The sequence below is a fragment of the Melospiza melodia genome, chromosome 2 (genome assembly GCF_035770615.1).
Source record: "Melospiza melodia melodia isolate bMelMel2 chromosome 2, bMelMel2.pri, whole genome shotgun sequence".
In the NCBI taxonomy this organism is placed as follows: domain Eukaryota; kingdom Metazoa; phylum Chordata; class Aves; order Passeriformes; family Passerellidae; genus Melospiza; species Melospiza melodia.
This window is the reverse complement of record NC_086195.1, coordinates 81,715,687-81,737,086: the sequence shown is the minus strand read 5'-3', so window position 1 is coordinate 81,737,086 and position 21,400 is coordinate 81,715,687. Positions and strand designations below refer to the sequence as shown.

General features: G+C 37.6%; 1 long non-coding RNA gene across 1 annotated transcript; it reads left to right on the top strand.

The window, feature by feature from the left end:
* Positions 1-9,014: 9,014 nt before the first annotated feature.
* LOC134414455 (uncharacterized) lies at positions 9,015-21,162 on the top strand. The gene is made up of 3 exons (XR_010026741.1): positions 9,015-9,078; positions 20,160-20,195; positions 21,112-21,162. It is a non-coding gene; the product is annotated as an uncharacterized LOC134414455 (long non-coding RNA).
* The last annotated feature ends 238 nt before the right edge of the window (positions 21,163-21,400 follow it).

Genomic DNA, 21,400 nt, shown 5'->3' with positions numbered 1-21,400 from the left:
CACAATAGTTGATATAAAGGTTCAGGGTGAATCTACACATTTAGTATATGTAGTGATAAATGAATTTACATTTGCAAATACTTCAGAAGACAGAGAAATGATGATAGAATAATGCCTTTGTAAAAATCAGATTTTCTCATGTAATTGTGGCCAGTACAAGTAGGCAAACAGTTCTGGCTCTTTATAGTGGTCATGCTAGAGCAGCCTCTTATGGCCAGGAGCACCTGGAACCCATTTCCCAGCTGAACTGTTCTAACCATTGGATGGGGTGGCAGGACCACTGCTCAGCCAAAGATGGTTGAGCAGATGCAGCTTTTGGTACTTTTTAAGTAAAGTACCTCTCTTTTTTAAAAGAAAACCTCCCTGTTTTTCTTCAAACAACAGGGACTCTTTGTCATCTATACTTTTAAGGAAGAAAATTTCAGATCATATTGGAAAGCCTGTGTTTAGGAATACAAAGAACTTTATAATCTTACTGTAGTTTTAGAGGCTTCTGCTTTTTTCATATCTACTTAAGCCAGCTACCTGTTAAAGAAGGTAGTTAAAGTGTTGAGTCTATCAGGACAGTAATAATTTTATTGTCTTCTAGGTAGCTGCTTAGTTGTTACGAATTTGTTTAACATCCTTTTTATTAAATATATAAGCTATAAATAAAACACATGTCAGTTTAAAATACACTTATAAAATTAATATATTTTATTAAATACAATGCAATATTTTAATATGACATATTTAGCATATAATTTTTCAAGAAAAATGCGACATACTTTTAATGTGATATGCTTATCTCTTGATCTTCAACGTTTTTTTGAAAATAAGCATTAATTAACATTTTCATTTATCTCTCTGTCTGCAGAGATGACAGGAGAGATATTCAGCCAGTGGGATCAGAATCTGACCTACAACAATCAGGTCAGTTGCTGTTAGCTTAAGAATTTAATTTTCTTTTTTTCAGTTTTATAATGTTCATATAAGGTAGCTTTGAGCACAGACTTGTATATTTAATTTTAATTAGACAAGCAACTATTCTCACAGTTTTTGTTAAGAATTTTAAATTCTGTAAGCCAGATGTAAATAGGATTCATAAGTCTGAATGACAGAGTTCTCTGATGAGATGTCTATAATCCTTTTACCTTGGAATATATTAACATTGGTTTGATTATAATGTATGAATACATATCATTATGAGACATCTCTGCTTCACTAACAGGCACAACTATTTGGCTTTCTATTCATGTGTATCACGTAATACTGGTAATGATTTTCAGTCCCTTATTCCTCATTACAACACACTCTTTTTACTCCGTATCTTAATATGTCAATGTTAGTGCAATGTGATCTCTTTAGTGTGAGGCAATTCAAAGGCAACTGAATAAATTCCAAATATATTCACATAAAGTACATGTCATCTTTTCTTAGATTTATATGTCTGCTACTCATACCAGACACATCTAAAAGTCACTGACTGGTACTGTGTTACTCAATTATTTAGTTATCCATTCTGGACTTAAGGATAGCTGCCTTTGATGTGTCTAATCCATCCATGGGTAGAACTAGAAGATTTTGATCTAGCTTACTTCCAGCAATTTTGATATCCACTAATATTTAGGATCAAGCTTATGGATGCCCTCAACTAACTTAATTACATGCACTGCCCTTTCTTATTCTGGCTACCTTTTGCAACTCTTCCTTATTGTAATTACTTCATATATTTAGGCAAGGTCACATGTTATGTATTATGCCGTCTGCAGATGTCCTTCCTTTGAGAATGTAACAGTATCCTTTTCCATCAGTCTCATTAGCTTCAGAGGGACACCTGCAAGACTCCAACTCTCATGGGGTATGAAGGCAAATGGAGGAAAGAAATCTGTCTGCCCCACCTTCCTTACAGAGGCAGAAGTTATAAATACACCTCTCATTTCTTTTCTGAAATCTCTGAGGTGGACCAAGAGCAAGTCTCATACAACAGAATGCAAAGCTGGTCTGTATTCTGACTTTGCACCAACAGAATGCAAAGCTGGTCTGTATTCTGACTTTGCACCTTCATTACTTCTTTACCCTTCTTTTGGAAGGAGGGGTGGGTGTTGTTCTGTTACTTCCCTTCCTCTATCTTTGTGGAGCAGCCACCTGTCCCTCTCTAGAGCTCTTTGGAGACTTGGCCATGTAAGTTTGTTGCAGCTTCTTCACCCTTTGCAGAGCAATGATACTGAGAAAAGGGGCAGGAGTTACAGGGGACGCAAAATCCAAGAGGATGCCAAGTTCCCACAAACCAGATGGCAGGCAGTTTGTAACAGTTCTAGGTGGCAGGAGAGGCACCAAGATGTCACTCAGTATGACTGGTGCAGACCCCAGTAAGTCCCTTCTGATTATTAGCACAATAACAATGCTGAAAATTGGGCTGCCTGTTAAGTTTTCTCAGCTAAAAAGAGGGAAGAAAGACTTAGGCATCTTATTTTAGAAATGTAATTACCACTTACAGGTTAGTCAAGTATTGCATATTTAGAATTGGAAAATATATGTTTGACAATACTGGATATCTACAGATATATATTTAAGTTCTTCAACATGAAAATTTTAAATAATGCTTGCAAAAGCTTATTAGTAATTCATTCAAATCAACACAACAAAGCACAGCTAAGGCTGCAGGGTGGGCGTTTGCAAGCAAGATGTTGAGCATTGTGTGTGGCCTTGTACCAATCACTGGGGGATCAATCCCACATGTGACAGGCTGCCAGCCTAAGTAAGAAACATTGATCACTGCCCTCCAAGTGCTCTGGGAGCCAATTTCCTAGCCAGCTGGCAGACCACCCATCCAATCTGTTTCTTGCCAGTTTGCCCAGGAGGAGCTGTGGAAATGAAGTGATATAACAGGCTGACCTCCCTCTTCTTTCAGTAAAAAGTAAAAAAGTAATGCCAGAGCTTCTGGCAATCATGCTGGGCATGCAGCATGAAGGAAGAAGGGCTGTGTGGGGGTTTCCCTTGGGGCAGTGGGTGCAACTCCTGACAAATGCAGTAGTGTTCATATAATTTGCATATGATTCCTCATATTGTGCTGTTCTTATATTCATTTCTGTGTGACATCTGAGCCATGGAGTTGTCTTTACACAAACATTCACAGAAAGTTAAATTAATCATGCAAATAAGTAGTGTTTCATAAGCCTTTATTCTGAATTTGCACTTAAATGGATGGTTAAATTGGCATCCAATTAAGAAACAGAAAAAAAACCAAGTGGCTTATGTAATTGCTTGGAAAAATATTATTCAAATTTTCAATGTTCAAGATCAATAAAGAAAAAGTTAAAATTATATACATAGAGCAACTTAAAATAATTTCTATATTTGAGAAAATTAATATTATTTGGGTACATTTCATAACATAAGAGGACTACTTAATTTTCTCTTCTGATTTTTTTTTTTTGAAGATAAGGTATATGATTAAATGCTATATAAAAGAAAAAACTCAAGCTTTATTTTTTCTTTTCTTTAGTTGCAAAGGGCTGTGAGTAGTATTCTCTTGATTAATATGCTTATGGTGCAGATCAGTGAGCTTTTAGTCTTTTGCTTAAGAACTTAATGTTACAGCCTTAGAGTGTATCTTAGTTTATCTGACCTTCATTGTATAAGAAATAGTAAGAATGTATACCTTAGATTTCCCAAGTGATACAGATTCATTTTCATGAGTTCTATGAATTATAAATCCATAATCAGCAAGAAATATATTTCCTATCAAATGCATGCTTACAGGCCCTCAGTTGCTGATGAAGTTGCAATTAGGAATCTGACAGATGAGGGACTAATTCCCCAGAAACAGGATTTCTTCCTTCTTCTTATTGTGAACATAGCATATGGAGGAAACAGATATGAATATGCCAGATGAATAAATTAAGAAGTCTAAGATGAAATAGAACAGCTGGAAATGTAACTGGTGATAACTAAAGGCTAATTAGCTTCAATAAGCAATTTTCCACCTGGTTTTCTATTAGCTATATAGAAAGAAGAGCTAGAGAAATTGCATGGTGTGCATTTTCATTCTGAAATTCGATATGGCCTGCTGTTCTACCTACATGGTAATTGGAAAATGATTGTCTCTTGTGGATATAAATATTAATGCGACTGATTTGCAAAAATCCTTTCATTTTTTTTAAAGTGCTGCCTTGGCTTTATACATTCATCATCTTACTGGAGATGTGAGTAGTTCTTAATTTAATGGATATTTGAAATGAAGAGTCTACTTCTAAGAGTATTTTTGAATGCTAAAGCTCTTCCTCTGATACTCTTCATCAATTCTGACTAGTCTGGTATAGCCTGCTATAGCACTTCCCAATCAGCAGTTTCACGTTTTGTCCATAATTCCTGCTGCTTTTGACTATTACTTAGAACATCACATGCAATGAATAATGAGGTGTTTTTTTCCTGAAATAAGTAATTTAAAGAGTAGGAAAGGAACACTAGGTGCCCTACATAAAGCTTTTCCTCTTAATACACATATCTCTATTTATTACATTAAAAAACAACAACAAAAAAAGCCACATTGCTTTTTATACATATGTCTTTGCTTTTGTAGTTAGGATCCTTTGGCCCTTCAGTTTGTTTGTCATCACGCAAGAGACTGGGTTCTGAATTCTCTCTTTTAAAAAGGACTGAGACTATGAAAGTTTGGGATGAAACATCCTCATATTTCATTCAGAAGTAAAAGTCAGGAGACGGACATAAGGAATGAATGTCATCTTTCCTAAATTTACCTGCTCAGAAGAGAGCTGCTGTACTTTTAGTGAAAAAAAAAAAAAAAAAAAGGATTAGTTCCTTTCTTGAGTTTTTCTCTTTTTAGATGCTTCAGATGCCTGTCCTGTTGATAAGGATGGCTAATGTAATTAGCCATGTAAGTGTGGAAACTAGGTAATACGAATGGAAGATGTGGTGATTCACCTTCTGCCTGTTTTTCTCCATTAACTATCAGAGGAGTCACTGAGAGGGTGGTCAGTCACTGGAACAGGCTCTCCAGGGAGGTGGGCATGGCACCAATCCTGTCAGAGTACCAGGAGTGTCTGGATGACACCCTTAATGATATGAGTTTGTTTCAGGCAGTCCTGCAAGGAGCAGGGCATTTGACTTGATGATCTTTATGTGTCCCCCTCAAACTGAGATATTTTATGATTCAAGGATGCTATGATTCTACATGACTAACTTAGGTTTAGGCAGTAACATTTAGAAATCTCAAGGTCAGATTGGGTGAATCCCACCATACGTTATCTAGGAAATCAGGGATATGTTTCCATTTTGAGAAGAGTGAGCAGAGACATAAAGGTATTTCTTTCCAGTCTTTGTATTGGATGCCTACTTTTGGCTTTAATGAAATACTGAAGTTTTACTTCTAAATGAAGCAGAGTCTTCAATTTTTACAAAATCAGTATGTTCCTAAGCATTGTCTTGCCCCTGGGATGGTAGAAACTCCATTTGCTGAGAGGCTTATAATTTACAAAGTGATTGTCTTTCTTTTGTACAAGTGATTTTGCTGTAACTCATGTCACAGATATTTAATTTTTTTCCTGCATTCTTTTTTAAAGAAAACTGCCCTTAAGGACCAGTATCTAATGATCTCCTTAAGCTAAAATGTGACTTTTATTCCCCTATAGCAACTGTTTGTACTTTGGGATTGTGGATAGGAAAGGGAAAATATTGACATGGGAATTTATGATACTTATATGATCAAAGACTTCTCCATATACAAGACAAGTCAAAGGAACAATATAATTTTCATTACTTGCCACAACAAAGGCTTTTAAAAATAATGAACTAGAGTTGTCTTTTTTAAAAGCAGAAAACCCCCCAAGCCCCTGTAATTGTCAAAGGTATGGTATTCTCTTGCTTATTAATGAGACTTCTGTAGAACAAGTTCTTGCCAGGGTTGTTTTAAATCTTGACGTTCTGATTAAATTTTAATTTTATTACAGTAATATATGAAAAATTGACTAAAACAGTCAAAATACAATTTGTGCAATGCTGTCAAATGCAGCAAATGCATTTACCCTAATGCCCGTAAGAGATGTTACAAAATTTGGAAAAATAGCATGTACACTATTAATAAAAAATTGCTGTAATAGGAAGAAATGTGCCGACCACAGCAGTAATGATAATAACAATCTCTGATTGTATTTCTGAGAAATGTGGCTATTTAAAAATTATTTGACAGAAAATATGGGGTAAAGACCTGTCATTGCTCTGACAGAAAATATGTGTAATTTGTTTTATATAATTCTTTATAAAAAAACATAGAAACCTTGATACCTGAAATAGCTCAAACCCCAAAACCTGTACTTTTTGAGATGCTTATATTTTGAAAACTGCTGAGGAACCATCTGATTATGGTAAAACAGTTTTGAAAATAACTAAATGCTTTGCAGTTTAGACATAAAAATAACTGGCCAAGGATATTTTGCTTTCTTTTATCCTCACCTCTTTGCTGATAGGAAGCAGTGTGATCTGAGGGATAAAAGGGAAATGCAAAGTAATGCTAAAATTAGCTATCACTTTTACAATGTGGGTAAAAAGGTGTCAAGAAATATTCCTTTGTTGATCTTAGGTGTCTCAGAGTAAAAGAAAGAAAGTTCCTGACAGAGATGTCATCCTAAATGTTTAAATTTTGTGATAGATTTTATTGATACGGATTTGTATGTGCAAATGAGGTGCTTCTTTCTTTAACTCCTGATCATGAAGCAGAAATGTTGATGAGTTCCTTGCTCAGATGATTGATGTGCCGGCTGGAGTGGGGGTTTCTGTGGAAAGCCATCGTTATTGCTGGGAGATGCCTTCTTTGGCTTCAGACTTTGAGGAACAAAGAGTCCCTCTACCTACTTCGGTTTGCAAGACCTCATGACAGCCATCACTGGGGCAGCATAGCAGCAAATTGACAAAGGAATTAATTAATGGAAAGGAAAATTCTAAAAGCACAGCAAAGCTACAACTCTGAGACATGTGGGTGGTATTTTTCTAAAAGTTATAGCAGCAGAAAACCTTTGGGGCGTGGTGGGGACCAGGGCTCTACAAGGTGGCAGGGCAGGGCCTGGCAGCTCTTCTGCAGTGCGAGCCAGAGTGCTGAAAACCCCTGAGGGGAATGGACGCATGGCCCCGGGAATGTGGTGGGTGAGAAGTGATTGTGGGGGTCCTGGTGAGCCTGGCAGCTCTCCCACAGCCCTGGACACCTCTGAGGGGAATGGACTCATGGCACTGGGAATGTGGGTGGATGGGAAGTGGCCAGGGGGTCCTGGTGAGCCTGGCAGCTCTCCCACAGCCCTGGCTGGAGCACTGGATGCCTCTGAGGGGAATGGAGTCATGGCCCCAGGAATGTGGGTGGGACATTGCCATGGGTCCTGGTGGGGCCTGGCCACTCTCCCATAGCACTGGACACCTCTGAGAGGAATGGACTCCTAGCCCCAGGAATATGGTGAGAAGTGGCCATGAGGGTCCCACGGGGCCTGGCAGCTCTCCCACAACCCCACACACCTCTAAGGGAAATGGACTCATGGCCCCGGGAATGTGGTGGGTGGGAAGTGGCCTTGGGGGTCCCACAGGGCCTATTGGTGCCCACAGGTTCCCTGCTACCTTAGTGTAACCCTAGCATAAAGGAAGCAACTGGCCACAAAGAGCAGCAGTTTTTGTTGGTGTTTGGTAAGCAGTTTTTATTTTATATCAAGTTTATTTTTTAAAATCAGGGATTTTTTTAAAGGAGGGTGTTATTGAAGGTGTACTGTCTATTGGTCAGGCAAAAAACAAAGGCAGAAGGAGTGCTGGTGATGGGGCTCTCCATTAATTAGGTCTATTGCTTTCAACACTGGAAAAATAGTGCTGTGTGTCACTGGGGAGAAGAAGGGGAATGCCTGGCACCCCACTGTCCTGGTGAGGCTGGCACGGGGATGGAGGCCTGGAAATGGTGACTTGGCAACATGGTTGGGTCTGTCTGCAAAGCCCAAGGAACAGGAGGAAAACCATGGTCTTTGGCTGCTTCCTGCAGTGTTGATTTTCATGACTTTAAATGGTTCTGAGTAACGTTTCAGGAAGAACTTCCTAGCAGCTAGGTGTTCAGATGTATTTTGCACTATGAGAATATGGGTTGTAGGCTAAAATTTCTGTAAAATAATGAGCTATTGTATGAACAATCCCACTGCTGTTATTCTGACTTCTGTTGTTCGGGTAGAATATTTCTTGAACAAGCAGCAAATGCATCACATATGTTTGAGAATATATCTATGATGTGTGACAAATTCAAAACCTAGTTCTGATTCAAAAGAAGATCCACACCACATTGGGTACTGAACATTGTGTTTTTCTGCTCTTATAGTTGTCTGACATACAGCAGCATATATATGTATATACAGTGAAATATGCACAAGAATACATATAATTACTTGTATTTATAACCAACCAATCTCTGCTTTGTCCATATGGTTGAGGCTATAAATGCAAGACAACTTGTGGAAAACATGTGAATACCATTTATCTCTTAAGCTAAACACAGTTGTGCGTTTGACTGATGTATGTTTTGCCATCTCTTGACTCTCTTTGTACTTTTCATGCAAAGAGTGAGAACAGGCAGGCAAGAAGTTGTGCATTTGAAATACATGGATTTGTATTCTCTCTGTACTCAGGGTGGTATTTCTGCTTCTGCCTGAATGGGATGCTCAGTTTGAGAGACAGGTGGAGACTAAATGGGATTGAAGAGACTTAGGAGTGTTTAATATATTTCTACAGCTATTTGCCTGGCAAAGATGATGACGTTCAATTGCATGCTAATTCCTTTGCAAAGCCAATAAAAGAGCAGATTTTTTTTTCTTACAGAAACTGACTTAGAAGTATAGCGGTGTAGACTTCTTGTTGTGGGTTTTGCTTTTCTTTTCTTTTCTTTGTTTTTAAACTGATATCACATAAAACCTAAGTTACTGTGACCTTATTCTCCTCCCCAGTTAAATGCAAGAGTAGAGAATTTTAAGGACAAGAGGAGAAGGATTACTCAGGAGGGTGCCAGAACTCCTATTTGAGTGCATGATTTGATGAAGAATAGAGTGAAGCAGAGGATGGGCACTGGTGAGTAGTATTTTCTCTACTAACAAAAGGAAGAATTTCCTTGGTGAAGTAAAAATGTCCTGAGAGATGACATTAGTTTGTGAATAATATGTGCTCTGTGTAACTAAGATTGGTTGAAACATAACTTGTCTTTGACTGTAAAGAATTTAGAGAAATGAGAAAAAAAAATTAGAATAAATTGATTTAGAGAAAATTTAAAGAATTAGCCGCAAACTGGTCATATTTGAAGCTCAAGACAAAATTTTGACTTCTCTGAAACTGTCTGAACAACTTATCTTTACCATAATGGAAACAAAGGATTTCAAATCTGTTAAAGAATAGAATGTCATTTGCTTCTAGAATCAATAGAGAGAACAAAAGAAAGAACAATTAAGAGATGAAATTTGTATCTTCTGCAATGATAAACAGGAACAGGACAAATTAATCTTTGACTGAGGTTAAGAAATGTGATTAGACGTAATTTTGTTGAAATTCTGCTGCTCTGTCAAGGACGAGTTTTAGCAAACCCCTGAGGCAATAATAAAAATTACAACGTGCAGCTATTGCAGGCAGGAATTGAGGGTGCTCTTGCACAGATATGGTGTGCATAAATGATAAGCCATAATGTTTCAGAAGTGACAGTAGGTAATGATTTTAATTTACTTTTTTCTCAATTAACTTATATTTTGTCATTCTACTTAATCAAACTGAGTTTTATTTAACTTCTATCTTCTGACAACTGACCTGCTATCTTTTCTCTCCCATTCCCACATAAAAACAGATGGCTTAATGCACAGAAGCTCATGGCCAGCAAAGCTGAATTAGCTTTGTCTATTAAATATTTTCAGAGAAAAGCAGATACTGCTTAGTATATCAAAGACAAAGAAATAATATGCTTTCTAAATAGGGAATTCAACAATAACTGCAACCCTCTCATTATAACTGTGCATATGGTCACATATAAATCCACACTCTGTACCCAGCAACTGTGATGTCAATGCCTTGATTCCATTAAGAAAGATGAGAGATGAACAGGGTTGAAACAAATGAGGCAATTATGGTCTAAAATGCATTGTCTAGCAAATAACCACATGCTTGGCTGTAAGATCTTCAAGACAAGCATTCTCTTTTTATTCCTGTACAGCATCTAGCACAAAGGGATCTGTGCCTGACTAAAGCTCTAAACACTACTGCAGTAGAAATAATGATAAACCATACTGAGGAGGATTGTTGGTGTTTTGGAAAAGGCTATCAGTTAATTGTTCATCTAAATGTATTTTAAAAAATTCCCTTCTCTGTTCTCTGCAATTTTTCCAATAATGCCAAGGTAAGTTTGCAAAGGCTGCTTGTGAAACTGCTTGTAAGTGATCACTGAGAATAAGAGTGTTTCTTTAAATACACCCAAAATGCAAGCAGTTATTTGAAGCTGGACAGTTTGTATGATTTAGTGCAGTGATGCATTACCATTGTCTACAAGACTGGGGCATCTATTATCCAAAACAATTTCAATATTTGAATAATTGCCTTTATTACTCATGGATTTGGTGGTTTTTGTTTTTTTGGTTGGTTGTTTTGTTTGGTTTTATTTTTTAATTAATGGTACAAGATATTTGATGTTCAGCTCAAATTTAATAATTAGAAAACATAATGACTGATAGATTAGCTTTTGCAGCTTTTCAGTCTATAGACATTTCTTAGCCTGCCCAGCTGAAATCACTTTCAGCTAATTGAAGATTTTCCCACTCCATTTAGCTGTTAAACCCTGGCATATGGGCATATGGATCTTCCTAGTCAAACTGATCCTCAGAGGAAGCGAGCAGTGAAAATAATGTTGAAACAAAAAGAAAATCAGGTTCAAATAAGGTGAAGACAATTCAATGCTCAAATTAGAAATGCTGGAACTATCCTCCACTTGTCAGAAGAGAAGATTTTGATGGAAACAAAGAGGGAGCTTTCCCACACTACCTGGCCATGTGCTGGGAAGGAGCACTTCTCTGTGGAAAAGAGCAGCATAGCCACATCAGGATAGCTGATTAACTCTTGGATAACCATGTCTCTCTAATTACCAAATTACAGTTGGTTGGTTGTATGCTGCTACTCAACAGTTGCTGAAGTATTGCTTTGACAGCAATTAAACATGGTACTAATAATAGCCTGGAGTTCCTTTTGAGAGTAGTTTTGATGGGTTGTGATTTGTTTTTTTGGTTTTTTTTCCCATTCATTTAGAGAAGTTAGGGAAGTTGAAATCACATGGACATCCCCTAGGAAGATCTCATATGTCAAACACATTGTTTCTGGTCAAAGGAAATCCTGTACATCCAGCTTCTTAGCTACCTGGTATTGACTTAGACAAGGCTTCTTGTGAAAAGCAATACCCATTATACATTAGCAGAGCTTTCCTATTAACTAATTAACCAAACTGCTCTTTTTTAGGGGAGAGAATATTGGTATACCTTGCTTCAATAGAACTGCAAGATCTGCACTTGAGTTCTGCTTTTGCTGCCTCTTACAGTAACTTTGTTGTGCAGTAGAGAACTTGTGCCTCATTGTTTTTCCCTGGAAACAGCAGTAATTTCCTCACTAATTTGAAATTAGTTTAGGTCTGGAGTGATGCTTTCAGGCTATCAGATCAGGAAATTTATCCCTCCTTAGGAGGAGAACTCCATGAGAACTTCAATGATTTTAGTGCTTCTTTGTTTCAGTGCTGTTAATTAAAAAAAAAAAAAAAAAACCAACAAAATTAAAAAGGCACAGTGGGAATTGTAAAAATTATTTCAGAGGCAACTGAAACCTGACTTTATTGGTCTTATTCTCATATTTTCTCTACTCTATTTATGTGCCTTATTCAGGGATGACAGAACTGTGCTTTGAGTAGACACAGAGGCTGCAGGAAAGGAGGTTGCTTGCATTAGTGACCCTATTATTGGACTGAATTTCATTAGCCTGTATTGTGGATCCTGAATAGAACTGAATATATTTTCATGTTTTTCTTATCTTATGGAGAAAATGTGTATCTTGGTGAAATATTAATTTTTAGTTTGCTTCAGATATAAGATTTTAAGACAAATTGCTATAAAGATGTTGAAATACTATTGGTGACGTACATGTGTCCTATTCATCAACTTCCCATTCAAGAATAAGATTTATTATGCCAGAGCTGGGTTGTTTTGAATGAAATCACACTTTAATTAAATAGTTTCTGCTAGTTCAAAGTAGAGATCCTGAGTGTACCATCTGTTACAATGTCTGTATATTAAAATTATACTCACTAATTACACTGTGCTGGTTGGCATCAGAACCAAATTAGATTTAATAAACTTAGAAAAAAAAGTACACATTTAACATAAAAAAAGCTTCTGTATAAGAAACTAGAAACTGGTATGAATAACACCAAAATTGTTTTTCCCCTATAAAAGGCTGGTTTTAGTATTGTCTAAAAGGTATCTTTTCATCAAGCTTGATAATACAAGTCCCCATGACTGACAGTGTGGGATGTCTCCTGGCCTCTGTAGCGATCTGTGCTGAACAATTTAAGAATGAATATTCATAATGTTTTTGTTACCTTCTGGCATATTTTGTTACACTGTCCGTATGAATCCCAAAATTGGGTTAATCATCAGCTGAAAGGGGTTTAATGATCTGAAAATTAATTAAGAGCTCTCTAGTCATGCATGTACTGTATGTTTTCACTGGATTTAATTTACTGATAGAAACAGGCCTATTAGGATAATTACTAGATTCTGTAAGAAAAGCAGTTATAAACAACATTTTCCTGATGCAAAAGACTCATGAAATTATACTGCACTATGTAACTTCACAGCTCAAACTCAGGTAACTGTTTTGCTTGGGGAGAAAGAGAAGCATATGGTATATATTTGTCAGCAGATGTGCCAGTGACACAGTGATTTCATCAATAAAAATGTAGGCTGCTAGGAAAACAAGGTACCTCAAAGGGCAGATGGGAATGGATAATATCTGGGAGGAAATCAGAGAATCTTTGAGAATTTAAGTGGTGTTTAAAATTTGAACTAATAGCCTTAAATACATAATAGGAAGAAAAGAAAGAAAAAAGCCTTACAGAAAGTTCCCTAGTTTCTTTGGTAAAATACACAGGTAAAAGTCTTCAGTTCAGGGAAAGAAGACTGAGGAGTTGTGTCAGTGATGTTAGTGTGGTAGAAAGGAATCATCCCAGAGGCTGGGCTTGGCCTTCCCTTCCACTGTGAAGACAATTCAATGCTCAAGCAGCAGTACACCTCAGGAATCTGCTGTGCCAGAACAAGGTTGCATGGTTACTATTTGATTCCTCATATATCAGCTTTTAAAAAGTATCTCTTTGCTATGTTTTTTTTTTTTTTGTTAGTTTATTCTTCAGAGATGTAGTGAAATTCTATTGAGTTTTCTTTGTGATTTAAACTTTGATTCTGAAAACATGTGCACAGACCTCCATATGCAGAGTTTATGGAGTAAATGATACTGGTAATATGTTGCTACTCCTTGTTGAACAGCTTTTAAAATATGGGATGCTTAATAATGTCTAAAACCATTGTACTACTGGTAGGGAAATCTAGTATCAGTTCCAAGTCCTATAATTTGGAGCTTTCTGGTTGTTACAGATGTTTTCACCTTGGGCTTTTCTCCTTTTTTTTTTTTTCCCCTTCTTAAGTCTTTCCATTCTGGGCAAATAGGTCCTTTTATTCTTTGGGTGTTTAAATCCCTCTGCCACCTTCACCCAGTTATTTTATTTTGTTCCTGTAACTCCTTGTTTTCTCATCACTCTATGCTCAAATCCAGCTTTTCCCAGTTCTTCAATAAAAATGAGTTGTAAGAATACAGGAAAGGGTGTCCTCCCTTCTGTACAATCACAAAATCCTGCGCCTGGGGCCAGACAATCCACCAACCCCGAATTTCATATCTGTGTCTCAGAAAAAGAGCTACTAGAGATTCTTAAAAAAAAGAAAAAAAATGAAAAAAATGAGCTGTTTTGATTAAAACTTCCCACCAAAAATTTCAGCTGAGGACAGGCCTCCTGTGTGGGAGCTCTCTGCCTCAGCAGCTGACCAGCTGGCAAACACTGAAGCCCTGGAAAAGCCTCCCAGATAGGCAGTATCACAGACATCAGTTCTAGCTGCCAGCTTCATTGCTCTTGCCTGTGGTAAAAGTGTTGTTTGTGCCACTGCAGCGGCTGCAGCCAAGTGGAGGAAACTTCTGTAGGGTAAAGGATGTTCATGTGAGAGCTCCTCTGGCCTTTGCTACTCAAATTGAAATGTCTCAGAGCAGTGTTAGTCAGAGAGCACTTAACTCCAAGCAGTGCTGGGAAGCATGCAGCCCTCTATGAGCAAAAATAATTTTATGGGTCATTATTTTGTTTTACAAAAGGCTAAGACAAAAAGAGGCATTTCTAGGCTCCTCATCTACACAATTTGGAAGTCTAATCTCTCTTAACCTGAACTCTCAGAACTATTAATTCGATCCAAACTGTGCCACATAATTATGTTGGCTATTCCCTGTGGTGCTGCACTATCTGCAAAAGACACTGATCACGTGAGTGTAGCACTTTGAAGCAATTTTGACCTGTATTGAAAATTGTTGAAGCTTAACTAATTATCTAGCAAAAATTCAAAAGGCGAAAGCTCCTCCCCCAACTCTACATTCCTTTCTTTCCTAGTGAAATCATGACTACTTGAATCAATGGAAGTTTTGCTACTGGTTTCTGCAAATGCAGAGAATAATTCTGAGTTTTTACTGCCTTCTACCTCTTTTCATTTGGCTGGAAAATTATATTTTGCAGTAATTATTTGATAAGGCAATGAAAACTTCAGTTTCCATTTCCCTTCAGGTGCCATGAGAAGTTCTTCTGTGTAAATATTACATATCTTGGCATTTGTGGGCTAGATGTTGATGCCTTTCCTGAATTTCAAAGGAGGAGGAGAAACTTAAGGGTGGCTTTTTTCTTCTGATTGCAGAGAGGGTGAAAGTCAGGTGACATTTTCACTCACTGTCTTAGAGTCTAACATTGCAATGTTTTTCTTTCTTACACTCTCATGCATTATATAAAAGTAATTTAGAAATTGCCAAGTGGACAAAAACAATTGCACTGGAGATTTTTCTTGCAAATAAAATTGTGATAATTTTCTTTGAGTTCTCCTGGTTTATCTTGGGCAGTGACTACACAGTATACTAACTAGAGACAAATGGAAGATTTTTTTCCCCATAAGTACTTGAAAAACAAATTTTTATTTTCATTTGCCTCGAGACAACTCCTTTGGTCTCAACTGTTTAGATAGGAAGATTTAAGCCTTTGGGGCAGATCATAAACAATTTAGAGATTGTGTGTTCAGCTGTGTTTTTTACCTTTTGAATCTGTATTGAAAATTCAGGGAAAAAAAGTTGTATTGTTTTAGTGCTGAAGTTTCAAAAACAAGTAACTGAAAGATATTTTGTCAGTTTATTACAGAGATAGAAGCAGATTTATAAGTAATCTTAATTAAAAGTACCTTTAGAAAAAAAATTTATAAGTATTTTTAAAGGGGGAAAAAAAGAGGGAAATTCAGAGAAATAATGTTCATTCTTACCTGACTAAAATCTGATTGTCCTTTCCTCAAGGATTTTAAACCTAAGACAGACTAATATGTGCTGATAGAAGCACATATTGTGAAAGAAAACAAAGACACATGTACTGATCATCTCCAGACCATCAAGTTTATACCTGAGCAGTACAACACATTTTGTTTGCCCCCCTGCTGCTCCAGAAGAATTTTCAGTGCCATGAGCCCCACTGAGTGGTGCTAGTTCATGCACACACTTCTGGATTGCATTTATGCACTTAATTTTTGTATAATCCTCAGGTGTTGCCCTGAATGGAGGTTTTGTATCACCTACAGCTGCTATATTGCATACCACAGAGGTGTGCTCCAGCACTAGAAGTTTCTCATCCAGTCTCTAGCATCCTGGCTAATTTGAAATACAAAACTGGCAGTAATGTGCTTAAGATAGACTAGTTTACAATTGGTTGAACAAAATTAATTTAGATTATTACATACCTTATTCAAAGCTTTTGGTTTCTAAAAATTTTATGCAAATACTATTTTGGCACATTTTCTGCCCAATGTCATGCCTCACACAGGCACAGGGATGAGAGAGGAGTGTTGAGCTCCTCTCCAGAGCCTGCACACCACTGGCACAGAAGGTCAGGGTGATAGGGGTGGGAGCAGGGAGCCTGCTGCCTGCTGACCCCACTCCTTCAAAGCTGTGAGCTGCATCCTCCCTCCCCTGACCTCAGGAAGGGACCTGACAGATCTCCAGGGTGGGAGGCTTGGGGAAAAGGCAGCACATTCCTCATCCTTCTCCAGGGAGGAGCTGGGCATGCCGTGTCATAGGACATTCAGGAAAACTGCTTGTCTTTTAAAAGCTGCATCTAGCTATATGTTAGCTTGGAAAATATGCCTAGTGCTGCAAAGCACTTGGTGATTTATTTCACACATTATTGGTGGGGGACTGCCGGCTCAGCTTGTTACATAAGTGTTCTCTAGCTTGCAGAGCCCATTGGGGTCAGTCAAGGTCATGGGAGCAGTTTGATGTGAGTGGATGTGACCGGAGTTCATTTGTGGCTGCCCCCTCTTGCCCACTCTGCAATGTGGCAAAGCAGATCATGCTTGCAAAAGAAAAATCCATTGCAGGAATGGGAGCATGGAGCATTACCTACACACACCACACCTGTTGTTAATGAAGAAAACCATAGGGCATAATGTGGAGTGTCACAATCACTTGCCTCTAGGAATTTTGATTTTATAAAAAAGAATGTACTAAGAAGGGTGGTGGTGCTCTTTCCACAGCTCATGCACCTTGTACACCACAGATAAATACAAGTTGGTACATTTTAAATGGCATCCTTTAAACTTGTTAGCACTTTTCTATCTCCCTTCTTGTGATTAAATACTTTTCGTATCAGAAAAGCTCACAAGAGTGTTAAATTCAACTTCTTTAAAGTCTAATAAAGCAAGTGCATGCTTGCTTAGTTCTAGTGCCTGTCAGATCAGCTTCAGAATTACTGTGGAAATAGATTAGTACTGCTACAGTAACTCTAATTCTTTCAGCTCATTGGCAGGTTATAAGGTATGCTGAGTATTAAAAAAAAATACCTCCTCACTGCAATAAGAGATCTGAACCCAAGATCATTAGATAATATTATGTACAGGACGACATCCCATCTTACTGTTAGCCAACACTCCCTTGGAAGGTGACTGTGCCTTGCAACAGATCTTCCCATCAGCTCTCTTCCCAGCCCTGCATGTATGGATCTTCTGTTCCAGGACATGATGATATACCTTATCCAGAGTGCCAAATTAAGATTGTATAAATTAAATGAAACAAGAAATAAGCAGCAGAATTAATTCACATAGCTAAATGATAAAAAAGCCCCAGAAATCTTCAGTGAAATGTATGGAAATATATATATAAGAAAAGACAGTTTGATCTCTCAAACTTAAGAGAGGTATGAAATTGAGAGATTAGCTGGGGAACTAAAATTCACAACTTTAGTGTATAGTAAAACTCATGGACTCAGTAGAAAAACTAATCCAATATCCTCTTCTAAGAACTCACTGTTCTGTAAGCAGTAATTACTGATTTCTGTTCCCACAGAGCATAAAATATCATCACTGTGTTTCTGCTAAAGTTCTCTTCGGTTCCCTTGCTACCAACTGTAGCAATTCAATTACACTAAAGTCAGTGCAATGATTCATGGTCTTGGTTTTGCTTGGAGATTTAGAACTGACAAAAGGCTTATGTGCTTGAGAGTTCCTAAGTTTTTTCAGCTTTGGCAATCAGTTGCATTTATACACAGTCTCGTTTATATCCTCAGACCATTGCAAACTACAGGAAGGTTGTATTACGAATACAAAGCATCATTGGTTCAAAAAAAATGGTGTATGCCAACTGAAATTACTGAGACCACACTTTTGCTCTCTGAGTCTTGTTTCAGTGGCTTTATTTTTTCTTAAACACCAAAAAGTAGCTTGTGTGTAGACCTGATATGGCAGCTGGGAGGTTGCAGTGCAGAGAGCATCAAGTTTGGCTTGTGGTGAATTAGCCTTAATTATTCAAACTCATGAGTGACTTGATAGAAACCAACTATTGCTTTCTCTCTTCCTCCTTCTGCCCTCCCTTGGCTTTGCTGGTTCCATTGTTTATTGGTGTCTGTTTCAATCCAGTCTGCCTGTGACTGGCACAGATAAGCTGGGCTGCTGGGTCACAGGCAGGGAGCCATAGATAGGAGTGAAGAACAGCTCTGCTATTGTTCCTTCACTAGAAATTAACTATAGTGACACAAAAGAATAAAAACTGTTCATCAGTTTTAATGTTCAGTGATCTATGTGATAGCTTTAACCTAAAGAAGATTCAGCAATTAGAGTGAAATTATAATTTCTGATTAAGATCTTCTGTATTTATAATTCTAAACCATATATAAGGTTTGTATAGTCCTTAATGGTAATGTGGTGTTAATGTCAAAATTATTAAAACTGCAAAAATAAAGTGGCAGACTAGCTGAGATCCTATACTGTACTCACGGAGACTTTCCCTGAACTGCAGAAGCTGTATTTAGATGTATCAGATGATTTTCATGCCTTCTTCATTAAAGCTCCAAGGCATAATCAATATTCTTAAGTTATTTTCTTAATTTTCACTATGTGGGATAAAAATCAATGTTAATTAGCATAGTGCTGAGTTAAAGCCTGGAGATAAAAATCCTGCTGTGGTTCTTTAGTTAGCACAAGTGTAAATTTAGCTGAGAGGTGCTGTTCATAACTCGGGGCTTATTGGTCTGATGGCAACATCTGTACCAGTGAATGGAATGGGACAAGGCTCCCTGTCTGCAGGGCAGCTGGTGAGACTCAGCTTGCATTCCTGCAACTAAGCTCTCCAGCCCCCCTCCCAAGCCTGGACATCTTCATCCACAGTGCTTATCAGGCATTATTCCTCTGCTGTCTCCACTTGGTGTGCTGAAAGTGGGAGCTGGCTTTGACCAAAATCAGGCCCCTTCACTTTCTGGTACTGTGCATGCTGTGCAGTTTTGAAGGTGCTACAGTCAGAGAGTTAAAATGTAAGCTTCTTGCAAAGGAGAGGAGGAAGAAGAAAGCAATAAAAGTAAATATTTTAGATTATTTTCAGAATGGGGAAAATGCTATTCTGTTAATGCATTCATCTAGACTAATAATAAATGCGAGCTTTTTAATTTATTATCAGATACAGCAAAGCAAATGTCAGAGTAGTGAACATCTACACACTATCAAATATTTTTCACTCAGACATAGTTAAATTCTTGATGGCTTTTTTGAGTTAGAAGTAAGAGAATAGGTAATATCATTGTTTTGCAAAAATGCACTTAAATGGCCCATTATTTTTTTCATTCATTTTTTAAAAAGCACCCAAAATCCCCAAGTCATCCAGCATAAATGGATAGTTTAAAATAGTAGAATTAATGACCTAAACTCGCACAATGAAGATATCATTATTATGAATGGCCTAGAAAAAATGTCTTTATTTGTTGAGAACCTGACATAAAACAAATTGTATCTTAGATACAAACTAGAACACAATTTCTGAAACTTCAGGTGTGTGACATTTGCCTAATCCATGATGAAAATGGCAGTAACTGATCTTGGCAATATTGTTTTACCCATTGTGTGCTGGCTCCAGCATTCTGATATGGGACCTATTCAGGCACTCATGCTTACAGATTGTATCTCATTGATTTTCAAGCCTCCTATTCTTCAGGAAAACGTTCTTAAAATGTGAAATAATCTCTCTGGATAAGTAATAAGTAATCTGATTTTTTGGGTCTTCTAAAGCAATCCTTGACAAAGAGAAAAATCAGTCACTAGGAGCAGATGGGATGATATGTCTAATATATCCCTGCTTTCTCTTTTTTCTGCTATTAAGTTGTATGTAGACCTCTTGAATATACAGTTTTCCATATAAAAAGCTGCTATTAAGGCCATGAAGAGATTTTCAGGGATTAGCAAGTGCTGCCTGCAACTTTCTGCATTATTTAATACACTGTCCCCATTGCAGTACATTGACTAGTTTCTTTTGTGTCTTTCCAGAGTTTCTCCATTAAAGCCTTCAGTACTCCCAGCTTGGTAAGAAGAATCATTTTTTTTCCCATGATACTTATCCTGTTGATTTTAACAGAAACACATTTTTACTGAGCTTGCAGATATGCAGAATGTGTCTCAAGAGCAGTGAATTTGCTCAGTCTTGGCATCTTCATTCTTAAGAGCCTTTTCAAAATGTAAATTAGAGACCAAGCCTAAAGAATCAGAAATTTTAGAGCACATGCTAATTGCAGAAATCTGAGATGGTTGCTCTGAATGGTAGGTTGTCAGTCAGGCTTGCATTAATGTGAGCTCTGAGGATTTGTATTGCTAGCTTAGAGTAACTCAAGAGGAAGCACAAATCTTTTCTCTCACAGGGATGGCAGTTCTAACTCCCAACTCTATCCACTTCCCCCTGAAGCTCTTTTAATTATTGTGATCTTGTTAGCATAATTCAACAACTTTAAAAATTAATTTGATGCAGATCAGTTAGAAACTGAAACGGTGTTTCTCACACTGCAAAATTACAGCATTACACAGAGATCTTAATTACTGGGAAGCTACTGGGTAATCCAAGGCTTTTGAGGCTTTTTCAGATTACAGGATTTTTGAATCAATAAATTCTCATATAAACAAATTGACAACCTAACCAATACCTCAAAATCCTGCAGCTAGTGCTTGCTTTTTAAGCTGTAGGGTTATAACTAAATATATTTCTATGGAGGTGCAGGGGATGTTTCCTAAGCAAGTAATAACTCATCAGTTAAAGGAAGTTTATATTTTGGACAGATTAAATATGTTCAGAACCTTGCATTTGAAACAGTAATTTTTTGGAGTTCACTTGAAGGGAAGCTGTGGTCTGATAAAAGAGTAAATGAATTGAGAGATGTGGTGCTGTATTCAATGCCTCCAACAGGCACAGAAATCACTCGGCAGACGTCTTTGTATTTCTGTCCTACAGTGAGGTCCAAGAAACCCAGGATGTCGTGTCTTTACAGCAACAGGAGTGTCTGAAGGATTCTTTGTCTGTCCTGCAGGTGGAGGCAGCAGGAACTGTGATGCTGCAGGGCTGGCTTTTGCTTAGGCAGTTCAGCATTCTCACAGACCAGTTCACATGCCAAACTCACAGCTTTGCTTGCAAGTTTTCAAGGCTGACTCGTTGGTCTTGAATATATTGCTTTATTATCATGACAAGGAGGTTTCAAGAACTGTGTATTGACATAAGGACAAACAGGGTATTCTTACCAGCT